This window comes from Gavialis gangeticus, unplaced genomic scaffold (genome assembly GCF_001723915.1).
Source record: "Gavialis gangeticus isolate Ggan-Ray unplaced genomic scaffold, GavGan_comp1, whole genome shotgun sequence".
Taxonomy (NCBI): domain Eukaryota; kingdom Metazoa; phylum Chordata; order Crocodylia; family Gavialidae; genus Gavialis; species Gavialis gangeticus.
The window spans coordinates 1,331,882-1,337,807 of record NW_017729019.1 but is presented as its reverse complement, the minus strand read 5'-3'; the positions used below and the strand labels follow the sequence as shown (position 1 = coordinate 1,337,807).

General features: G+C 51.9%; 1 protein-coding gene and 1 long non-coding RNA gene across 2 annotated transcripts in view; one reads left to right on the top strand and one right to left on the bottom strand.

The window, feature by feature from the left end:
• The window catches only part of LGR6 (leucine rich repeat containing G protein-coupled receptor 6), a 311,458-nt gene that overhangs the window by 180,583 nt on the left and 124,949 nt on the right, over positions 1-5,926 (bottom strand). The gene's annotated exons all lie outside the window — the stretch shown is intronic.
• The window catches only part of LOC109295134, a 13,764-nt gene continuing 11,163 nt past the window's right edge, over positions 3,326-5,926 (top strand). Inside the window, exons 1-2 of the long non-coding RNA XR_002096677.1 lie at positions 3,326-3,336; positions 3,452-3,457. This is a non-coding gene — a long non-coding RNA (uncharacterized LOC109295134). The remainder of the gene's footprint in view (positions 3,337-3,451; positions 3,458-5,926) is intronic.

Here is a 5,926-nt window from a genome sequence, read left to right as displayed (position 1 = left end):
CACATGGCTCATGTCACAGGGCAGGGCGATGCTTCAAGCTACCCATGCATCCTCCCATTTCTGGACAATGCTAAGGGGTGAAATTATCTTTCCCCCCAGATTAATTTGGGCAGCGCAGCCAATGCTGTTAAGGGAACAGCACTACCTGGTAGGCCTGTGTGAAGCGGCTAGTATTTGCTTTGGATTCAGATTCGGCCGATTCGGGGCACAGTGATTCGATTTGGCCCATCCCCCGCCCCTCTCCCAGCCCGGCAATGGCCGCCCCGCCCGCCCCAGCTCCCAGCACTTGGGGGAAAAAAAGCCCCGGTTCAGCAGATGCAGCCAGGCGGGGGTGATCCCCAGTGCCCCCTGCTGCATGGGGGGCTCTGTACGAGCCCCCTCCCCTCCCAGCCCCCTTACAGGTTCCCGCATGGGTCAGCTCCGGCCCTTTAAGGAAAAAAACCCTTGAAGAAACCCTGGGACTCACCGCTCCTGCTGGAGGTGGTGATCCCCACTGTCCCGCACCATGTTGGGGGCTCTGCACAAGCCCCTGGAGCCCCGAGGCTGCACCAGGAGTAGCAAGTCCTGGGGTTTTTCTCAGCTTTTATTTTTCTTAAAGGACCAGAGCCCTGGCAGCTGTGGGGGTGCTGGGGGGCTCGTGAAGAGCCTGCCATGCAGCGTGGGGCAGTGCGGGGCAGCGGGGATCACCCCCCACCTGGCAGTACCCGGTGAGCACCGGGCCTTTTTTTTAAAGTACCAAGCTGGGACAAGCGGGGCAGCCATGGGGGGCTGGGGGAGCAGGCGGAGGTCAGGGGGGCTGGCAGGGGATCCCCCCCATTGTCCCCTCCCCCACCCCTAGTACTTACCAGCTCAGAGTCACTGCAGCTCCCTGCTGCAGCCACCGGGGACTGCCCGAATCATCAAAGCCCTCTGAATCTTTGCTGAAGATTCGGAGAGCTTTGAATTGATTCGGACCTTTAAATTGGTCCCCTGATTCAGTTTGGATTCAGAGATTCAGCCACCGAATCAGGCCGAATCTCCTCCAAATCGAATCACCACCTGAAGCTTCACACAGCCCTACCACCTGGAATCCCGAAAGGAAGCCAAACTTTTCCAGCCCTAACACATCCCAGTCTGCACATAGGGAAGTCTCCTTCATGCACCTGTGGCTTGTCTACATTGCACTGACCATGTGTCCTGCTACCATACCCACCCACACACGCAGACATGCTCTGAACCTGGCTGTTTGCCAGCGAGGTTCATCTCCAGTGGCTGCTTTCAGACCCACCAGAGACCAAGGGCTCAAGACCAAGTGCAGAGGGATGGGACCAGAGTAGCCTCACATGGGTTCAGAGGGTGGCTTTGGTTGGGGTGAGCTCAGACTCCTTGCCACAGGGTAGGCAAGACCTGTATGCTCCCATAGCCAAAGTGCCCGAGTACCTGCCCAGGCTGCAGGCCAGGCTTGCCAGCATACTGTAAACTCCATGGTGCCAAGGCATCACTGCTCTTGGGGCTTGAGCTTAATTAAAAGTACCACAGGTATATCCAGGATAGAATGACTCTAGTATTGCCGCCACTACTGTTAATGCATTTTATCAATGAGTGATTGAAGCAAAATACATAAACCCCACTGGGTCCACAATCCAAGGCTCTCCCCTCCCACCAGAACACCTGCCTACCTCCATTGCAGACTCCAATGCATTTTGCACTTCTTTCTGCTCAGTGGCTCACCTTTGACATGAAAGGAGGCCTCAGCCTAGCTTGTTCAACAGCTTGGTGGTTGGGGTACAGTCCTGGGAAGAGGGTGATGTGGGTTTAAACCCCATCTGGCTGAGGAGGATCTAGAATTCATGTCTTCTATTTTTTTGGGCAACGCTCTAACCCCTAGGCTGTCGGACAACCTACGTGTGGGTCCTCCTCTCGGTTTGAATCCTGAGATGATGGAGGCACGTAATGTGAGCCCCGAGGGGCAGGAGTTCACTTCTGAGCCACCATCTCTTAATTGGTTGCCTGCAAGTGACTCCTTGCTCAGTGCATACATGCTCTGGAGGTGCCTAAGGGTGTCCATTGACAGCAGAATGGGAGAGGAGCTTTGTGTCTCCCCAGGCAGAACAGGATTGCACTCCTGAAGTAAGAGGCATACTTTTTAGACAAGTGGTTGCTTAGCCTTTGAAGTTCAGTAGACAAAGCAGGATCTGGGCCTCAGAGTCCAAACCCTGTACAATTTCAACTTCATTTTTTCCCTGGGAAGGAAAAGAAAATATGCATATGTTCCCTAGTGCTTTTGTGAAACTCAACCCTTCCCAGCTGTCTCATCCTCCAGATTTGCACTGCACAACACGACACTGGGTAAAAATGCTGCAGCCGATGTAAATCCCTGTGTAGTTAAATAACAATAGGAAATTTCTCTTGTACTGAAGAACAGGAGAGGGGCTAGGCACTACCAAAACCCGCAGGAATAGCACTACTCTCTAAGGAGAGGGAAATGTAAAACATGATTACACTGTACTTGTACTTTATAATATACTCTAGTTTCTAATATATGGGGCAGAGATGTCACAGCCCTGAACAACAGTCTGGCTATGTCATAGAAATCCCTAAACTCAATAATGTAGCATCACTGAGTGCATCTACACGTTCAATTAGTGTGATGCAATAAACTCCAGTGCAGTTTGCGCCGGAGTTAATAGCTCCTGGGCACATCATCTATATGTGTGCCTGGGACTGCAGAAGTTTGAACCAGGGCACAGCAACCCCAGGCTGGCAGCAGGTTCAGGGGTCAGCCCTGGGCTCTAGGTCATGGCTTTGGGCGGCAGAGGGGCTGGCTGGAGCATGAGAGCGCCCAAAGAGTGGAGCCATGTGGCTAAACAGCAGGCAGGCATTTACGCACACATTTAGGTGCAGTTATTTTTGCTGCCATAAGATGTTACTTGTCCCCAACGGTACTATCTTACAGCAGCAAAAATTAGTTTGCTGCAGTCTGATACCATCACACATGCAGCCTGTGACACTTTACACTGCAGCCAATTAGCTTACTGCTCAGTTAAGCACCTGCTCCATGAGTGACTGGTGCCACCTGAATCTGGGGGGGCACCTGCAGAAGCTGATGACAGCGGTGGCCCTGTCAGGGGGGGCACCAGCTCTACCAACAGCATCGGTGTCAGCCATTGGGGGGGCACCTGCACCCCTGTGCACCTCCTACCAGTTGCCTATGACCCACTCTATCCCAGAAATGCAAATGCCTCATAATACAGAGCAGCTGTCACAGCAAGATCTGTGTCCTCTAGCCCCAGTGACTGTCACTTACATATATATCAGTGCCCCATAATGTACAGCCAACATGCCACACATATATCAGTGCTCTATAACATGTCACTGCCATGCCACAGAAACGCTGGTGCTCATTTAGGGTAGTGCTGCTACATCACAGAATGATCAATCCCTTATCAGGCACAGTTTAGGACTGAGAAAGGTCAATGTTGCATAGCACAGCACTAAGCACCACAGACAGATATGTCAGTGCCACCTTAGAGCACAGATGCCTCTCACAAATGGCATGCCACGCAAAGCAATGTTGGCACATTTGTGCCCCGGGTGTTAAAGCTCAGATATACATACATACCTATGCCCCACAAGGCAACAATGCTATCTCAGAACTGTCAATGCCTCATCACACTGTACTGCTACATCACAGAAATCTCCGTGGGCCACAGTGCGTTTCAGCAGTAGTAATGCCACTGACTTGTTCTAGAGCTGGTGCTTGGTCCCTGCTCCTGCCTCTTAAATTAGTGAAATGGGGTGAATTATCTCTTTCACAAGAGGGGAGAGGGGAGGACACTCCATGCGCATGTCAAAAGAGGGGACAGTCTCTATGCCTCCAATGATACCAGAGATCTGCTGCCGACTACAGACATCAGTAGGGTGGTCATCATAGAGGACATGCCGGTTTTCTGTTACTCTGTCCCCAAGAGAAAAAAAGAGGACTTAAAGGCATCAGGTTTTGTATCAATAGAGGACAGAGGACAACTGGACTGTTCTCTATGATGACCACCCTAGACACCAGTGGGGGGAGCAGCCCCCACCCTGCTAGGAGGCGACTGCTACTGACAGCGCTTAGTGTACATTTATTGCCTCCTTTGATTGTCATATACCCCTCTCCACCTCCCCTGTCCTGTTTCTTGTCGCCTGCCCTTCTCTAACTTCATTCTTGCCTTAAAGGAGCTGTCTGGGAGAGGGACACTCTTTTCTGGCCTGTTTGTAAATCAAGGAGCACAGTATGGACCGGACTCCTGACAGGTGCTTCCGATGTTACTGAAACGCAAGCACATAAACTGCAAGTCCCTATAATAACTGCCCCCCACCCCAGCAGGCAGTGTGCTGCCAAGTGTATGAGCCAGCAGCTGGGACAGGGGCTGATCTTGCCATGTGTACCTTGAAGCAAGAGAGCGGCGAACAGCACAGAACACCTGCCCTCCATCACACTCCCTCCTCCTGGCACCGAGTGCTCGTGTTTGGATTCAAAGCACAGTAACAATGCGTCAAACACATTTCAACATGTTGTTATTCCCAGGCCGACTTTCAAGATCCTCTTTCTATTCCTTCTGTACTGATTGCCCTTGTTTCTCTTGGCTCCCGGCTCTGGTTTTTCAGGGTTCATTAACTAGAATTTATTAGCTCCTTTAAACAATCTTTCCTGTGAAGGGAAAGCAAGCAAGCAAGACAAAGCTAGAAAGAAAGGAAGACTATTTTCTAAACTGCTTCCTATGAGTGTCTGGTCCCAGCTCTGAACACCCCTTTCCTGAGGGAACTGGCATAGTCTTCTTGGGTGCCTCCGCGGCTATTGTGCCTTTCCCCCTCGGAGTCGCTCTGCTGTCAGCTTTGAATGCAATTTCCCTCTTTCTCCCTCCAAGGCTGGAGGCAGGGAGGAAGTGCGAGGAGCCAGGAATGCAGTCCCTGCTGACAGACAGCTGTCAGGGAGCCCCTCCTCAGAGGGGAGTCCCCGGATATGGTGCTTCTTCAAAGTCAGATGAATTGGAGCATCTGCTCTCCCTGGAAGCTCCCTGGGGCTGTGGCACTGATTGTGCTTATAACGCCTTTGTTCTGACGGGCTCACAGTGAAACATTAATGAGCTTTGGCTCACGGCACACCTGAGTCATTACCCTTGGCTTTTACTGGCAGGGAAACTGAGGCATGAAAGGGGAACATGAATTGCCCAAGACCACACAGTGAGCTACAGCTGAGTCAGGATGAGAATTCCCGACTCCCAGGCCAGTGCCATGGCCACAAAGCCATCTTTGATTGCTGGTGATAAGTGATCGCTCTGCTGCTTCCTGATACAATTTGAGTCACAGGGAGAAGATGGGACGATGAGTGAGAACCTGGCAAGCTACTCCGCTGTACAGGCTGAACGCAACTCCAGCACCACCACGGACAGCAGCCAAACCTGGTCTCATGCTGCAGGCCCACCTCATGCAGCAGCCTCCGTGCTCCACGGAGGCCAAATGCACTGATGCAGGGAAGTGTAACATGCTGCTCCACAGTGCCACCAAAATGAGCAGCACGGCCCAATGCAACAAGCCGCACTGCTCTGGAGTACAGCGCAGCTGGAGATACATCACCACTGTGCAAATGAACGTAGTCCGCTGCAGCTTAAAGGGCTGGTCAGCCCATGCAGCAGAACTCAAAATGTCGTGTCGTTGGAGCTAAAGTACTTCCATATGGCCCTCCCATTGGGTCCCATGTGCTTCAGCCAGTAATCCTGTGGGCTGTATCTCATGGGCATAGCAGTACATGAGACTTCCTGAGCCTCATCACATCATCAGTAGCCTCCTAATGTCATCAGTCACTCACCTAGAATTAAGATACTGGACGTTTTTATTCAGAATTTGTTGCACTGCTCCGTTGGTTGTTCCACCTATGTCCTGCCCCTATTCTTTAGTCTTTTGT